The sequence below is a fragment of the Ascidia mentula genome, chromosome 7, assembly GCF_947561715.1.
Source record: "Ascidia mentula chromosome 7, kaAscMent1.1, whole genome shotgun sequence".
NCBI lineage: Eukaryota > Metazoa > Chordata > Ascidiacea > Phlebobranchia > Ascidiidae > Ascidia > Ascidia mentula.
Genome location: NC_138572.1, coordinates 16206968 through 16226351, shown reverse-complemented (window position 1 = coordinate 16226351; position 19384 = coordinate 16206968). Strand labels below are relative to the sequence as shown.

General features: G+C 37.0%; 1 protein-coding gene across 1 annotated transcript in view; it reads right to left on the bottom strand.

Annotated features, from left to right (window-relative positions):
- LOC145908154 (putative serine/threonine-protein kinase fhkD) overlaps nucleotides 1–18932 on the bottom strand; it is a 39671-nt gene extending 20739 nt beyond the window's left edge. The window contains exon 1 of the mRNA XM_082995352.1: nucleotides 18890–18932. The gene's annotated coding sequence lies outside the window, so the exon portion shown is untranslated. The remainder of the gene's footprint in view (nucleotides 1–18889) is intronic.
- Between the last annotated feature and the right edge of the window lie 452 nt (nucleotides 18933–19384).

The window sequence follows — 19384 nt, the reverse complement described above, 5'->3', positions numbered from 1 at the left end:
CAATCTATCAAAGTCGAGTAAATGCAGTTGTAAGCCACAAGCGAAGCGTTGCGCCTTGTCTCATCAGCTGCGGTGAATGCACATTCATAGACAATCTTTAAACATGAGTTAATCTGTGAAGTTTGGTCCCGAAATAAATGTGATTACACGCATACGATGACCCAGTCAGAAATTATAGCTGTCGTATCACCGGGCCTTGCCAGAATTGTTCGACAAATACCCGGGCTTTCCTTGACAACCGTAACACAGAGATATTTGTCAAAATTAGCACAGAAACTTGTGGTGTATCAAAAACACCGCTGAAATTCGTGTCAATTACAGTTGAGTTACTAGAGGCGTATGATAGAAATGGCCGTATCTTCATAAATCGATGATGTATGGTAGATTGGAACCCCCAATATAATGCGGGTAAGTGGATACCGTCCTAGGGATGCAATTTGGTCATAGCAAAACTATAATCGACTTACCAGAAAAATAACTGAGAATGGCTTTTATTACACTGTATTTGCAATTTCAAGGTAATTACGTTAGCAAAACTGCTTTTGGTTTGCCGCAAAGAAACTTTTTACGTCCGAAGAAGTATACATTTCACATATTTTTTTATCTAAAAAAACACATGCAATTTGTAAAACAACGTTTACGAAATAATGAAAGAATAATAATGATGTTGGAGGACACCATGTAGGTACGGATTATTAGAACGACGGCCAAAACGACAAGGAGATCATTCATGCGTAAAATCGGTCTTTTTCGAATGCGTGGCCTGCAGAAGACTGTAGGCGACTTATATCTAAGGCAACCCAACTAGTATTAGGTGACAAGCATTAATCAATAACAGTAAGTGATATAAATGTGTGTATAAATGTATGTTTATTAATTAGGAGGTCGTTATGGGACGCACCAAAACGAAACGTTCGATTTACAAACCTTACCATAAACTTGCAAGAACACAGCAATGGAAACGTCGCAAAATTGCCAATGTGTCACACAATGTATGTGAGACATCGATGACTTCTGTCAGTTCAAATGAAGAAGTTGATGATATTTCCTTAGATAGTAATGACAATAAATCTGTTTGTGATACTTCGCCTACTAGTACTTCTGCACTTTATGACCAATCACAGTTGGAATTTTTGGAAAATCATTTTAGTGATGATGAATGTGACACCGGCATCCCTGCTATGTTAGATAATTCCATTGATTGTACAGAAAATTATGATGTTGTTAGTGCATTGACCACATGGGCTCTTTCTGAAACAAATGTCCCTAAAGATTCAATTTCAAGACTCTTGCAAGCTTTGCACCATTTTCACAAAGAACTACCTCGATCATACAAAACTCTCATACCCAATCCCAACCTTACATATAGACAAAAATTTTCAAAAAATTGTCTGCAAAATCAACCCAAAAATTGTCACAAACACACACGTATTATGTGATAAAAACACCAAATTAGTTTAAAAATATCGTACGGAAATGAATTGTCACAGGGCAAGCATAAACATATGCTGCGATCGAATTCGCGTACTTAAGACAACCAAATTGTTCCATCATCGTACTTACAATAATTATCGTTGGCAAGTTGGACGACCAAGGTGGATGCCAGACAAGCCATACTAAGTGTAAACACTTTAACTTTCACTGAACCAAACTTTCTGATGACGTAGATCCCTGTCATACAAGCCACTGCCTCCATCGCGCCACCTAGCGCATTGTTGACGAATCGATCGCCGGCCAAAGATCCACAGTTTAAGGCAAGTCCGTAATACACCAAGCTGAGAAATACTAAGATTAACGAAAAGCCATGCGTAACCCGGCATGATCGTCCAATTTGGCGACCTTGCCTAAATTATTCTGTCGGGTTAATGTAGCGAGATATGAAACCTCAAGATTTTGGGCACGCGCTGACATACCTGTCTGCAGCACACTAAAAAACATTATTGGCTCTATTGCTTTTACATACACAAGGTAATTTCCCTTCATTGCACCAAGAGGTATCAAGAATCACATTTAACATGAGATATCGCTATGGTGGGAAACGTCGTTTGGCAGCAGGTTAGTTTAAAATTCGTCAATTGTAAAACAAATATCAATCTAATAAAAAGCCATGTTTAATATTTCCCTCAGTAACAAATGCTTAACTGATCGGAACCGGGGTCACTGTGGGGCGTTACTTAAAATTTCTATATGTTTCTACACAAATAATAACACCGCCGTATATCTGACTCCCTGATAAAGAAGTTGCTATCAAACCCAAGGTCAATCGATCAGTTTAATACATAACACACAAACCCACGAGTTTTTATTTATAAAACGTTACAAACCACGCGCATAAAAGTATCTGTTCTATATGTCCTTTGTTTGTTCGTTCGTCCGTTCGTTTTTCTGTGTGTCATTACGCAAAAGATATATGGCTTATACAAAACGCGCATACAGTGTTATTTGAGCTTGGATTATCCCGTGTCTCATTTGAAAAAGCAGCTGTGTCATCAAATAGATCGACCGAATATATCATTATCTTCCGTGCATACGAACGAATAGCACGTTCGCCGTAAATTAGTTAATGTGAGTTTGTAGCGAGTTTTCATCCGACGTTAACAAAAAACCGGTTGAAGCCTGAAATTTAAACATAACAATTGCAAATATGATGACGACACTACAGAAACGTGGGGTCTGGGACCACCAAGTGAAGTGTGTGACGTCACGAAGGTTTTGTTAAAACTTTTTTCAAGATCAGTAACGAACAACATTTTGCCCCAGGCTTCAATGAAGATTCTTACGTCATTTTGTCTGACTCGCGCCTGCAAACATGTTTGTTGCATTCAAGCAACTTTGAAACGTAAACTCCAACGCGAATCGTTTGTGACGTTCCAGTTATCATGCTTTTTGTTTTTGGTTGAAACTATAGCCATGCAATCTTTTACACTTAAACGGTTTGTTCTTTAGACAAATTCTACGAAACAATGTCATACGTAAAGTTGTCATAAAACATATATTGTTGTTCAGTCACAATTTACGCTTCCGCTGGAATATTTTTCTACGCAAAAATATAATATTTTTTTATTTCATTTCTAGCTGTTTATGTTATTTGTGGTGCAATCGATGAAAGTGGAGTAAATATATACGTAAGCCGCAAGCGAAACGTGGCGCGTCATCCCCTCCGCTGCGGTGAATGCACATTCATAGACAATCTATAAACATGAGTTACTCTGTGATGTTTGGTCCCGTAATAAAAGTAAGTACATGCATACGATGAACAAACTCTCCATTGTTAGTGATCTGAAACTCCTATTTATAAAAGCAGTAAAGGTTCAACCCTGAACAAAAAGAGTTGAATAGGTTTGATATTTCGAATGGGTCGGATAATTCCATGTGTTACAAGTGAGAACAACAACGCGCCTGTGGAAGAAATGTGTTGTAACGTTTGTGACGTCATAAGAACCGTTTCAATTCATTTTTTTCTAATAACTGTACATTTATAATGAGTTAAATCACAATTCGCTTGTTTTATTAGGAAGGCATAAGATGTCACCGAATCTTATATTTCTACATCTGATGTGATATTACATTTAAAAGGGAAATTGGCATTTCATCTAACGCAAGAAGTGGAAAACAAATAATACAAAATAAAGTAGCGATTGATGAGTGCAAATAAAACCACACTTCACAACGATACAATAAATATTGAGTAACTTCAATGATAACAAGCTCATCGCAAAAAACACTCTAACAACAAAATCCATATTTATTCTTTCAGTCTATCGTCTTTTTAAAAAACAGTGTATATTTGTTGCGTTTCAACGACAGAACGAACTGTCAAACAATAACTGGTTAGCCGGTCGGACGTGGCCGCACTATTAAATTAAGTAACGTTGAGTTAAGTATGGGAGAAGTGAAGAAATGTTTGTCAATAACTTGCCTAAAAACTTCGATCTGAGCGAAATATTAATACGATCAGAACCGAAAAGTTCAACATTTTGCCCCAGGCTTCAATGCAGATATTTACGTCATTTTGTCTGACACGCGCAGGCAATTTCGGTCTTGCTGCATTCGGGCAACTTTCACACGTAAATTTCAATGCGAAACATTTGTCCCGTTGTTAAATAGCCAGAGAATCGTTTTTGCCTGAGCGGTTTGGCTTTTCCACATTTTCTGTAAATCACTATCATCCATGTTGCGCGACTATTTGGAGTAAAATTACTCTTGCAAGAAAAACGTTTGCGCATCACCACTGCTGCAATGTCTGCTCTTATCATAGAAAGTTTGAAACATTAAATATTCTGTCATAGATGCGCGTTGAAATTACCTCATTTTTATTCACATATTTATGAAGTCATTCAGTACCTGGTACAAGATTAATCTCAGGTTGTTTGGTGGGAGACTAAATTAGAATATAAAGTAGGTGCTTGGTTCTGCGTGTCGCGATTTCTAAAAGTAGAAACAACTTCACATCATGTGGTTGGGAAGTTACTTGCTACGTGTTTGGTGGTAATGCAGTTTTTCTATAAAGCCGGGGTCTTGCAGCAGTTTGTCCGCATTCATTTGACCGGGAAAAGTAGGTATCGAGAGGCAGCTAAAGCAAAGTGTTAAACATTATTGCAAGGTCCAAGTAATTAGGATACAAATTAATTGGATCGTATTACTTTTAAGAAATTGTCGATTAACAGTGTTAGCTTAACAGAGGTAGATCACAATGTAATCTTAATTAGCAATTTCTTAGGTTTGGCGTTTATCTATAACGTAAGTCGTAACTGTTTGACGTTGCATTTCTCGATAACATGAACCGTATACGTATACAACAGGTTATCTTGTCTAGAGATAATGCAAGTTCGCAATTGTTTGGGCAAACACAAACCAATGACGTAAGCGGAATGATGTGGTAACAATTAGGGATGCACCGAAAGTTCGGTTTGCCGAAACTAAGGTTTTCGCAATTATCCTTGTTTAAACTGTACGAATGTGTTGGTTAAAAGGATAAAAATCAAGTTAAAGCAGTTAGAACAATACGCGGTTATTCTTTATGAGCCAAAAAAGGCTGTACGATAAGATTAGATCCAATCCAGCACATGTTTTGTTTAAATTTATTGCGTTGAAAGAGATGATATACCAAAATTAGTTTCGGTTTATTCGGCCGAATTAATTCGGCAACTTTTGCCGAATATTCGGTTTCGGCCGAATATAAAAATAGCTGTTTCGGTGCATCACTAGTAACAATATTGTGATGTTTATGTCATTTTTATAGTTCGATGGGGATGCGTATTCACTTTTTGGATTTGTGGAAAAATTTAAGATGCTGGTGTATACCGTTGTCATAGCAACTAAGCGTGGGAGTGGCGCACCTAGTGGCATTACTTGCAAGTTATTTGTTGCGAAGTATTATAGTTGGCTCACATTGTTAGTAACTTCTTGAGTGGGATTTATTGCAACAAGTTGAATCAGTAACTATCATCAGTCATTTTATGTGCAGGTCATATTGTTTTTTGATTAGAATAATTTCTTTGTCGTTCTAGAATTTGACGAAAACTTTGAAATGGGAATTACTTTGCTCTTGTGTTTGTGCCTATTTGTTACAGGTATTTTTTTATTACTTTATGTGGTTATGTGATATTACCTGACATATTACACGTTATACTTGTGTAGGCGGAGGATCATCATCTTGCCGACCATCAGCTTATAGTGGACTCCTAACTGCTTACAGCATCTCCACATCCTGCACAAATTATGGGCACGTTTTATCAACTGGAAACGGTGGCGTTGCTGCAATACATTTCTACTACAACACACTCGGCAACAACATTTGTTCGGTGAAAATACTCGCTTTGTTGTTCAACTAAACCAACCTTAATTTTAAGTGGTGGAAGGTCTTACGTGAACCAAACTTATTACTACAAGTTAATAAATATTTCCTTTCGCTACTGAAAGAAACAAAAAATAATATTAATGACGATCAATTCTAATGTTATTTTCCCGGATCGTAAACACCACTGTAACATTTGTTGTTGTATTAAATTTGACAGATTTTAAAAATATATGAAGGAGACGGTGGTTTTATTATGTTTTGATATTGATGTTAAAACAATATTAAAGCGAACCCTAGACATAAATCTTTCATGCGGAACAGCTTACGTAACATCCTTTTGGGTCAAAACCTTAATTATTCTTTTTTGTTAAAATCTTATTTTGCTCTGCAACTTGTTAATCTCCAACGATATCTTAACAACTACATCAAGACGTGCCAATCTTTTTATACTTAACAAACCGAACGTAAACCAAAAAACTCAATTCCACGCATGTAAAATATTGAGATGTAAAATAGAATTTGTTTGGGATGCGAATACTGGATCATGTGGAACAGGGAATTCTCCGTTTTTCATACTAACATAAGGTATGCTACGTTATACCTTTACTGTAGGTTTACGAAGGAAGCAACACAAACGGTGCCTTGTTAGGAACGTTTACTGGTGATGGAAGCTCAACAGGAATTGTGAAATCAGAAACCGGTTCCATGTATTTGAGTTGTCCCACGTTGCGAGGCCTGTCTTCAAGTTCACAACCTCACTTTTCATTCATTAAAGGTAAGAAATTAAAACCAATAAAGAAGCATGCAGGAAAATTATTTTGACCATCATTAGTTAAATAAAGTTAAGACGTAACGTCATTCATTATTAATCAAATTTTTAACTTAGTTTGTAAGACTCGTTTTGAAAATCACTCGAAGACATTCATTTTTTGGTTTTGATTCGAAAATTACGAACCATTGGGAATTAATATTTTTGCAGCCCTGAGGTTTGAATAAGTTTTATCGGCAAATAATTTTGAAGTTGGTGATAAAAGAAATGTCATTAAAGAAAGACTAAAACTTAAACTCTCGGTAGACTCATCGCAAGGCTTCGATGGATTCAGATAATGCCATGATTTCCATAAATCTAACATGCTTAAACATGCACTGGACACATAAACTTTTGGAAACAAACAAATATTTAATTTTGAAACCAAATTGGTCGAAAAACTTCTACAAAACAAATATCCACACAAAACACAAAATGTGGTGAAATTAAAATTATTTGGTTTATTTGGAGTCAGATTTAAACTGCATTGATGACACTTTCACCTAAAGTCCGGGCTAGATACGAAAAATATAGAGCTGTGGCTTTCCAGGCGTCCTCCGCCTTTTACGCTGAAATATAGGAACTCTTCGTTCTAAATGTATATAGTGGATGCCTACACATATGCGCGAGCTCACAACGATCCCGACTAGCTTCACATATGTGCAGGTGACCATCACCGTATATCAGTAGTACGTATCACAAACATATATTTATTTGTCGACACCGGGATTCGAACCGGGGATATTCTGCCATCGCACCACGATCAGATTTAAAAATTATGTTTATGATATCATTTTTCACCTAGTTGACACCAAGTGTTTTTCTAATAAGTCATCAATTTCTTGTCCAGTATATTTAAGGCTGCAAAGTTTTTGTTGCTGTAGAATATTAAGGAATCGGATACTGTACAAACTTAATACAACATGCAATTAAAGTAAAAATACAGTATTTTCGTCAAAATTGGAGATTGAATTTAAACTGAAGTTAACGCAAAGTTTGACCAAAGCAATCGATACGACTGCTCGTCGGTTAGCTGCTGCGTGCCGTTAATTACTTGTCGTTTTTGTGGGGTCGCGCAAACTAAATAGTTGGGATTAATCCACTTTTACCCATGAATACCTAGTTTGGTACACAGGGTGTGTCTGCACCTGCATAATCACCACAAAGTCTCTCCGCCTGGCTATTTACCTCACAAGTAACTGATGTTGCACTGATAAGACCAAGCAAGTCGAAACTGTGGCTTTTTCTGCAGCTGTTGTATAAACAAATGGTCTTGCACAGATGATCTTCTATTGAATAAACACAACACAGTATATGCACTATTTCATCAATATGGGACTGTTCAGTTGTAATTTGGGGAAACAATTTCAAAGTTGAATCCATTGTCGTGTTGGGGTCGAATACACTGCACTTGTCCGATTCGACAATCTATTTAACTAAATTTATATAAACTTATCCTAGCATGTGAATCATGGAATGTTGTTTAGTCAGCGAAAATTCTTGTGATTCGGAGTTGAACGTGGACAATCTTCCAACAACTCTTGTTCTTCCAACTTCGAGCAGTGGGAAGTTGTTACAACGCCTAGCTTGTAATTATTCTGTAGCATGTCCAGTGAGATGTAATTTTACAATATCGATTACCGCTGTTCATTCTCACTTTGGGAATACTCGGCGCTACCCGGACGGTTTGTACGTAAGTTACAATTTCTATTTTATGTTTCCTTTTCAAAAGTAAAACAAAACGAAGATTATTTAATATTCTGCTAAATGTTGTTGAATAGATTTTATCCGATGATCCTTCACATCCTGGGGTAATTATTGGCAGGGATCAAACAATAAAACTTCAAGCCCGAAGAATTAACATTCAAATATTCGTTTATTCCTCTAACACTCCTCATCCTTCAATTAACATCAACTCAGGTTTGTGTTAAAATCAACTTCGCAAAAATTGTGGAGCAGAAGTAATGAAGTGAATTGAACAAGTTGAGCAACCGATCATACAAAGAAACTGACACACAAACAGATTACATATTTCATCAATGCGGACACTGTGTTGAGTGAAAGTGTCAGTGCGTGGTTGACATTGTGATTAGCCAACGCACTTTTGAAACCAAATAATTTTTATGGACGTTTGCGATCTCTTGCATCGCTTTGCCTCCAATATCATGCGCTCCTTGTGTTTGCGAGCTCTTGCTTTGCTTTTCGATGCAAAACTAAAAAAATGACAGCTGCTTTAATTTTTCAAATTTCGAGTAATTAATGTAAACACAATATTCAGATAGAATTACTGAGAATATCAATTAAGTGAATCTAGTGATAATAAATCATGTTTGTTGACCCAGCAATGATTTTCTCTCAATTTAACACAATTCGAATCGTCAAAGGTGAAATTGGAAAATTATTTTATTTTTAGATTGCAAGATGTATAATGAAATGGAATGCAACACCAATTCTATCAAGTTAAAGTAAGATTTAAAAAAATCAAATTATAATGAGGATATCGCACTGTCATTCAGATGTCGGACATCTACATTTTATTAACTGGTTAAAAATATAAACCAAATGTTAAACTTGTATAATTTTCTGTTTGTTTTAAGCTGTGAAATTAGCGACTCATTATACAAGATCAACTTCGCCAATCTGAAGTTTATCTAAACACCTTTTATTCCAGTGTCACTTCCCATGGGTTGGGAAGATTGGAAGCAAATCGAGAAGATATTTTGTATATTTCAAATCATACAATGACAAGTCTAGATTCTCTGCCTAGAAACTGTAAAGCTGCAGCGACAAATCCTATTTTCCAATTTGGACTGGACGAGTGTCATTCAACTCTTGAGGTACTTATGTTTAGCAAAAAAATATTATCCGATGTACATCTGAATATATTGAAGGTGGTAGTAAATAATCTGGTCCATAATACAGTTAATAGTAACATGGTTATTGCGTACTGAAATTGGGGTAGTTTAAATGAAAGCAACCTACTGACGTAACCTTAGTCAATAGATAAGTTTCATGTTAGATTTGACTTTTCTTATCTACACTCGCTTTGCACGTTAACGACGCCAATTTTGTTAACAGTTTTGAACCAAGATATGAAGCGATCATAACATAAATGACGTCCATTACGCCATAAAATGTTAAAATGATAAGTTGTTTAATTGTGAGTAACCGCATAATGGGTTGCGATTTTCAGGATAGTTTCTCTGAATTACTTTCGTAGAAAACTAAATTCAACTTAAATTTTGTAAAGGAAGAGTTCACAATTATCCTCTACTGAGATAAACCATGTCACCAACCTCAAATTGCACTTTCGACAAATTGCACTTTCGACCAACTGAACAAAGAATTGTCTTTGTGATTATTTATTTAAATAAAATACATTCAATACCTTTTCAAAGAAATCCCAAAGCAACGTAAGCTTCATGTACCAAGTTCGCAATTACAAATTTACCACTCAAGTTGTGAGACGGACATCTTACAATCCAATCTGGGAAATATCGTGCGTTATTCCAGGAATGTTAAACAGAGATATCAAAACTGCTTCTGGAGCAATATCAACTCAACTGTATGTATTGAAATAGGTTTATTTTCTTTGATGAAATTGATGTCCTTTATCGAAACTTAACAGGAAAGAGAGTTTTCTGACTTCACATCGTAGGGTCGGGAATATTACGATCACATTTGAGTTGTTTAGTGACGAGAAAATGAAAAATTCACTCAGATCAAATTCAATCGTCCAAGTTCCAAACTTCGTTTACGCTAAGGTTGATTTGGCAACAAGTGAACAGATCAATATTGTGGTAATCTCTAAACCTAAGCGTATTAATATTCAGCAATAATTTAAAATATAAATGTGTCAGTATGCTGTGCTAGGGCTCCGGTGTACGTGGGCAAGTTGAATAAATGTGGCCTGAAAACAGACGTATACAGTGTTAGCATAGGATAGAAACACTGGATTAAATGAATAAATTTAATGATGAATATCTCGAAGTCAAATTTGGGAATAAATAAACTTTAGTTACGATGACTTTGCTGATCACTAGACTTATTTAATCCAAAACCTGAAACCTATGTCATAAAGTTATTTAAGTGAACTGGATTTTTAGCTTGCCCTAAAGGCGCTTGCTTTGTTTGCGAAATTATTAATCCGGCACTGACAATAAATTGTTTATTTATGATGTATGTTTTCTATTAGACATTCTTTTTTGATAATGAATGCGAGGATTTCTTGTTAAGCCATTGTTTAATTCAAACTCTATTTGTCAGTTAAAATCATGCTGGGTCAGCAACTTGGATTCTGATGAAGGAGGTTTGAAATATGAACTCATCACCGAAAGGTAAAAAGTCGACGAAACAAAACCTTGTAAATACATTCCTGTCAATTATATTCAAGCGAAATTGATTTGAAAACATCAGCATTAAACTTTATATATTTTTAATCCTACAATCTATTTCTCATTTAAATTCTTTGTTTGTTCTAGATCTATTTTATGCCACCAAATTAACACTGGTCTATATAACTTTATTTCATTCCTGCTCAAAATATTTAAAGACATCGCAAATTAACAGAGATTTGTTTGTGTTAAAATATAAAAAGTTTACAGATAAAATCATATAATCGCAGTTGCATAGTCGTCCACGAGATGGAGTCAGAAGATTCAATTGTAATTTTGAGAAACTACCAAACTTCTTTCGGTACCTTTAAATTTCGCTCATTCGTGTGGAACAACGTGTCTGTGAACGAACAATCACTGTACGCTCACTGTTACGTGCAGTTATGCGATAACACCGATGATGACGATTGCCAACAACCGGTGAGGTTTTGTATACGCAGTAACATACTGGCTGCTTTACGTTAAGACAAAACTGATTATGGGATACCTTTTGGGACTAGTTATTATGAAAATACATTTCAGTTCAAGATAATTCTTACTCATATGTGTTTCACAGGATTGCTCACAAAGACGTGAACGGCGATCAGTTGATTCGGATGTAGAAGAGATTTTAACGGTTGGACCATTCTTCGTTTCAGCTCCGGATTTGTGTGGAAAGGTGAGGATGCACAAGTTTAGCTGCCTCGGTATATTGTGATACAAAAATATGAACGAAATCACATTGCGAAACCAGGTCTACAGCATGCCGGTTACTGGTACAAGGAGCTGAGTGTAAACAGGGTAAATCTGCTGGGATCCAAAAATTTGCAGGCTATTTTGCGATGACGTAATAGATTGACACGAAATCACCGCTAATTTAAAAATTAATGTCAAATTTATAATGCAAATGTGGTCTGCCAGTCTTGCAATATTGAATGATACAAAAACAAAATAAACTTTTATCCATTTAATTCAATTCCGCAATCATTCGCAAACCAAATATAGATTTGGTTTCAAGTGGTCTCTTCTTCGGAAATGAATGTTTTTCGTTAATAAGGCAACTACAAAAATTTCTGTATATTGTAGGATAATGGTGGATGTTCAGATTTCTGTAACGATGATCTTGGAGTTGTTCAATGTTTCTGTTTTAAAGGCCGCCTTCTCGGGAAGGACGAAAAAACTTGCGTTGGTGAGAACAAAGCTTAGTTATTTATTTACATATACTTTTAAAGTCTAGTTATAATCATTCATGATCCGCTAACAAAACAACTTTTGACACTGGTGAACATTTTACGTTTTAATTATATGTGCATGTTGATGTTCAGCATATTTACATAATTTTTACTTACTTTAGTATATGTTTGTATGCAGAGGTGGAAGGAGCGTTGAAAATTGAAGGTTTACAGGATATGAATGGTGTTTACATATCTGTTGGATTTATCGTTCTTCTGCTTGTTATTGTGTTGGGGATGATTGCTTGGTTCATAAGAGGAAGATGTAACGAGAGAACTGATCGTAGATCGTTGCAGTCAAAGACATACATGTACATCCCTGCCAAATAACTGATCGTTTGCTGCCAAGTTGTATTTGTATTAAACGCGTGCATGAATACTTGACTAACTGAGTTTGTGAAACACTTTGTAAATACAAGCCATCATATGTATGTAGAGTTTTGATTTTTGTATTCAAACAGAATGAGGAAATCTGAGATAGTGACACACATGAGATCTGTACTTCATTATTCATGTTGAGATGTAATTTTGTGAATGGATCTGTCGTATTTCAAGATGATTAAGTCTCAAACAACCTTAATTAAAGTTTGCATGCTTCTGTGTACCCAATTAAGAACAATGGTAATGAAACGGAAATCTTTGCAAATCAAAGAACAAAAGAAAATAATGACTTGCTCGTGATCATCCAAAAATGGTTTGTTCTTATGCTGACATCAGAGCTGTTACAATTTATGCAATGATTTTTATTATTTACCTGTGGTCAAAAAAAGATTACCACTTGCATTGAGTGAAACAAAAACAAAACACCAGCATGGGTTAAGTGCAACCGAAAGCCCTTTTTTGGAAATATCTGTACAGTCAAGTCCTAAAGCGCATGCTCTGAATTATTCTTGCAGACGGTTGCTCCTACAGAAGATAACAGCCCTGAAATTTGAAAAATATCGCGCTGAAAATTGTTTCTGTGGTATGTTAAACTTTAAGGTCTTTTCTCACATAAAGTTTGCTTGTCACCTGTGACGACAACGTTTTTGGGCGTTCAGCTCCTTCTTGATACAAATCGTAAAACAGCAGATGTCGGAAGTCAGGTCCTTCATGGAACAACATATCTGTGTCCCGTTCATATGAGAACCAAATTCGAAAATCCAAAAAAGTGGATGGCATTAGATTTTTTCGAATAAGGATTTGATACTTTTTTTTTTAATAACTGGATTACAGCTAACACTTCGACAAGCTACAACTGTGTCATGCGTTCGACCCGACGTCAATGGCAGGCTTTAAAACCACAAACTACACCAAACCAACTGCTCAGGATAACTTGTCCGCAGCAAGTACATCGAAATCCACATTCCCTCGTAAAGAGTCAGTGGACATGGCACTGCGCCTGCGCAAACTTATTTGGGCCACGATTTTCCCCAACTTCCTACGACTGTCGCCTAAAGAACTACATCTGCAGATCAAGGCAGCGATTGTTTACAGAAGAGGACAAACTATTGTACAGCAACTGTGCAACTACAAACACATAGCTCATCAAACCTAGCATTAGGGAGTGGCCAATCAGCCCCGTATGGTCATTTTGCGCTATGTGTCCATCATGGTAAATATGAGTCAATGGTAGAAGTATCCACCGTTCTGTGCACCCCGTCGGTACAATCAAATTGCGCCAGCGATTAACATATAGTGACTACGGCATTGACGTGGCGCCATGCAAAGAATGCGGGCCTCAGAATGCGGGGCTCAAAATGTTGGGCAGACCAAAATCCATTTTTCCACCCGCTAACACGCACAGATCGACGTGGAACAAGTTTCAATGCCTATTAAACAATGACGCCACAGCACTAGGCAACCATTTCAGGAAAAATCACATTTACATTTTCCGTCAGAAACCCTCGCCACAACGTTGTTATAGTGTGACTTTCGTGCAGAAACCTTGGATATATGTGAGGACCTATGGCTGCAAAGGACACGGGCGCAGATCAACGAGCAGAGCATAGTTAAGGCCCGTTAACACACGAACACAGTTTGGCACGGCACAGCACAGTCTGGCACACACGGTGTTTACACTACTGGAATAATCGAGCACGACAAGTGCAAGTGACAAGTTACGTTGATAATTTTTTAAGGATGTCACCTTGCATTTCTCTGCCTCGCCAGCGATATTATAAGTACAAATTGAAGTTGTTTCTATTGGCCGTAGATATTTATGAACAAAGGGCATGTACTGTATTACATAGTTACGACATGTCCTGTTTTACATAATTTTTTACGACGCAAGGTAACACTACAGTTTATTGAACCAAACACCACAGATTATGAAAACAAAGATGGTATAATTGAACCAGGACAATGGTTTTCCACAGCAGCATCCCGCTGAGACGCCATTCCACATACCGCTTTGTAATGCAGCTACGGCACCATTTCATACGCTCAAAACAATCGCCCACATGTCAAACGCGGTCACATCACACAACCACAACTAAAACAATATATGTCCTCTACTTTTAGGCAGTCGCGCTGCACTTTCACATCAATGTGTGCCGAAATGTGGCCAACTGTGCCCGAATTTATGCTCATCGAGCAAAAGCGAGGACATCCTAGCACAGACCGGCACATCCCATCCCAGCAAAGCTCAGCACGCGCGCACAATAAAACAAATACGGAATCGTCTGTAGTCTAAAAGGGCCTTTACACCTGCATGCAAATAAAATGTGTTTAGTTCTGTACTTATATATTTGCATTGCGCCCTGTGACTGTTTTTGCTTGCTTTTGTTTGTGGCATGTTATTTCCACATAATTGTGTGGTGCTATCTACGCACAAGATACTTTTTGTTTGTTTTTCTTCTAATCATTTCGTTGCTTTTCCTTGGCGTGTCGTGGTGTGGTTTAAGTGCATATTTCGCCTTTGCCATAGAGTTTTGCTTCGGATTTATTTACTTTTTTTTATATTTTTTCATTGGCAGTCAGATTTTACTTATTTACACATCTAGTTTTTAATTAGTTTAGTAACAACGTTTCCATACTTGTTGGACCTATGTTTGGACTTAGTTTTTTACGTTGCTTCTGTGTTTTGCATTCCACAGAAACTGGTGATGCCCTTTACAGGGCGAAATATATTTTTCTGTTTTCAAAAATCTTTAGAGCTGTCTGTCAGATAGATTTTTTCAGTTTATACTCAGCAACTATACATATGGTAATCGACAACCTGCCAGGGTGGCTTGGTTTACTGATCAAGTAAAGTTTAAACTTCTGATTTTTCATAAGATAAGCAAAGTGGAGCCAATAATCTGAATTGTGTATGCTGCAGACAGATGGCCACTGTTTCGACCTAAAAGGTCTCATCAGTGCAGTTGGTGCCCAACGGATGACGGTGATTGTATAGTCACCACAAAGTGGAAGTCTTTGCTTGGCCGTTTGGTCAGCAAAGTCGTCTGAAAGTCACACCAGCTGCACCGATGAGACCTTCGAAACAGTAGCTGCACTGATAGGTCGAAACAGTGGCCATCTGTCTGCAGCTTGCACATTACTGATTTTTCATCTGCATGAACAGACATTTGCATTTTTATATCAGTATTACATCGTCGTGGACTACGAGAACCGAATAAATAATTAGTCCCGAAGTTCGCGTAATGCTGATCGTCGACCAATGTTGTATCTCCCTGGTTTCAAACAATGGTGGTTGTATATTGCTCCTGCATAAATGGTATTGGTGATTTATGTCAAAAGATTGACAAAGAACGTCCAAAACATGTTGATGCCAAACGCAATATTTGCGAGTAACTTTGTTTATTTAACCTTACAATTTACTGAAATTCGGTATGTGAAAGTAAACGCTAAACTAAAAAGCACAAGCAACGATCTTATAATTACTAAGCTGAAATATTGCTATGTCATCACCAATTCAAAGCACGTAATCGTGTTGCAGTCAGCTAATGTCTTACACGCATTTGTTTAACCAAATTTGCTTTATAATTTGCTATTTCTTTTTTCGTTCACACATTTGAAGCCGTTTCAAATTCTTGCCCCTTGTTATTATCAGTGTAGTTTACACTTGTGGAAAGAGATTACATTCAAGTTGATTTACATTTACCTGTTTTGTATCAAACTTTGCCGGATCATGAACCGCTGCATATCGAAGTGCTATATTTGCGTCATCTTACACCACCACATTAAACGACAAAGCAACTACTTCCAGGAATGTGTGTTTTATTCACATCCGCTTGAACATATTTCCAAATAATATCTACAATTTTATTCTTGCTAAGTGCTAATTGCAGGACCAGGGCAGTCAAGGTTAACTTTAATCCTTTTCACACAAGCAGTTTACGTGGCAACCGATAGAAACATAATCGAATAACCAAGCACCAGACTGCAATCACAGGCAGCCCAGGCAAGAGGAAACAATTTACGCTATAACACGAGACTAGCACTTTATTAACAGTCCACACGGGAAAAAGGGATTTGCTTAACACACACGTGCATATTGAACAACTCCGGGATTTTCTTTGTATTGGTGATGTGGCAATTTGACCTTTTTGCACTAATTTTAACTTCCTTTTAACCGATTCCGTGACGTATTTTAACGTGGCCATCACGTAGGATCATCAAAGTTTTGATAAAAGTACATTAGAAACTTGAATCTTACAAACGACTGCAACTAAATGTACAATAAACACACATATGTACAGGCAACAGTTTGACAATTCTCAAAGCTCGCGTATATGAAATACTACATCCTATTAAAATGCTTAAAATACAACTTCTACACAAGTCAACCGGAAACAAGTACAAGTCAATAGGTATAAGTCTACCTTTGTGCAACAATTTCCAAATGTTAAATAACTATGCGTAATATTTTTTTCTGTTAGGCAGTTTACTGTCTTCACGGAAGAACTCGTAGCAGTGAATGAGCAAGTGCGGAAAGTTGGCCAGAAATCGCCCCAAAAACTTGTTCCAGTTTTCTCGTCCTGGTGTTAAACCGAAGTAAGTCATTTCCTCTTTTTGGCAGCCCAGCGGCATGGGTCGCCTGACATTGTAAATTAACATTAGGACATGTGACAATTCACATAAAAACATTAAGCTTCAATCATTATGTGTTGGTATTGTCCAAAATATTTACTACGTAACACGTCGTCAGGTACGTTGTAGTGTGTAATGGACAAGGGGAAACTTATTTTTTGTAATTGTTCATCGGCGTTGTTATTTTTTGTGCAAACACAATTGCATTTCATTTGATTTGCTCTCTGTTAAATGGATTTTATGTTGATAAAAACAAATTACCTTGTTTCTCATCTCGCGAATAATGTGTTGAATTCCATTGCAATCGTGACGATTAAACCTTGGGGTGGCGCCAGTTAAGTTAAACTTTTTGTACTCTTTTTTGGCACTATATTGTGAATCAGACAAATAAGCTTCATTGAACATGTTGAACTTTTCTCTGTCAATGTAGTCGTCAATTTCCAAAACACGTATTATGTCCTGCCAGAAACAAAAACACATGGGTTTAGCCAGTAGTTCTCATTCTTCAGATCCCCTTTTGATGACGTCAGAGTGGTCGCGAACCCTATGCGTTTTTTTTTTATTTTGCTCGTGCTGAAATTTAAGTATAATTTTTACGTCACGATGCGCTTTTGTTTGCGATAAATCAAGGCTGCAACTTGCTTCTGTAACTTTGCATGTTTTCGGGCATATTATGAAATGAGCAATCATTTCCAAAATATGGGTTTATCAACCATATGGCGTAAGTATTTAGAGGTTGTTGCGGACCTTTTGACAACACTACACAAATCCTCTGTTAAAAACCATTGGGTTAAGCAACTGCAACCATCTTATAATTACCAAGCTAAATTATAAAGTAAATCCTATTTCCCATATGAACGGTTAAATGCTAGTTCATGTGACAGCGTAAATTGTTTCCTCTTCTCTTTACTGCCTGCGTTGCAGTCGGTCACTCTAGTCTACTGCTATGTCGCTTGACAAGTGCACGATTTGCCTGTCTCGGTCCACCGTAAGGACCAGGGTGGGACATTCTATTCTATACTTTATCGGTTGCCACGTAAACTGCTTATGTGGAAAGGAATTTAGAAGTTAACGTTCCCTGCCTTGTTCCAGGACCGGGCATAATTAATGAAAAGAGTATGACTTGTTTAGTGGTACGTTGCAACCGCCTTAAACCAAAAGTATTCTATACTCTATCGGTTGCCACGTAAACTACTTATGTGAAAAGGATTGAAGTTCACCAAGGAACTCTATGCCTAAACTAAACGCTACCTACTGCAACATACATTGAACAACCGAGTGGCCACGTAAGGTGCCATGCAGCGCATCACCTTTCGCCACCACCTTTCACGACAAGGCGTGATTTTCCTGAAGCAAATTAGCTTTACATTAACGGTAACCTGTCGGGTTTTACCGGTCTCCTTTTTACTTGTCAATTTGTCTTGAAATTTATGATGATTTGATATTCATTATCATGACAAAATAACTTGTTTTTATCCAAATTGTAATGTGCGCTTTTTTGTATCCTGTTATATGTAGCCGTCTAAACCTTCTACTATATGTAACTACAGTCGCCCAATGTATTTTCCAACGACATATTTAAAATCAAATTTTATTTATTAGGTTAATCTGTTACCCCTTTTAACGAATGCTTAAAACGAATTCATACAAAGACAGAACTGACCTCAAAAAATTCCACTTTTCGTTTGTCTTCCCAAAATGTTGTATGAATTTCCACAATATGAATGTTTGGCCGGCATCTAGGTTCATCGGCAACTATTCTTTTCAGCAGGTCACGGGTAGTTACTTTTTGTTCCCTCGTCAGCAATGCAGAGTGTTCCAAACCATGGAATTCTGGCGCTTTTCTGCTTTGAAAATTGATTGGTTGTCTTGTTTCCCTTTGAAACATGGATCCTCCAAGAGTAAGAACGTAGTAAATGTATTCACCGAGAGAAAGTATATCCTGCTGGCTTCCTATCTGAAAAACAATGTGATACAGTTTACGTGTTCTTTGCAAAATATGTTCTACTTACCATCAAACTGGAATTCTGTCTACTGAAATCAAAGTCAGTTACTTTTTCGACAACTTTTCCATCGTTTTTTTTCTTGAGAAGAAAATTTTCAGGTTTAATTTCGCCGTGAACTGAACATAAAACAAGCAAATAAGCTGAGAAATCGT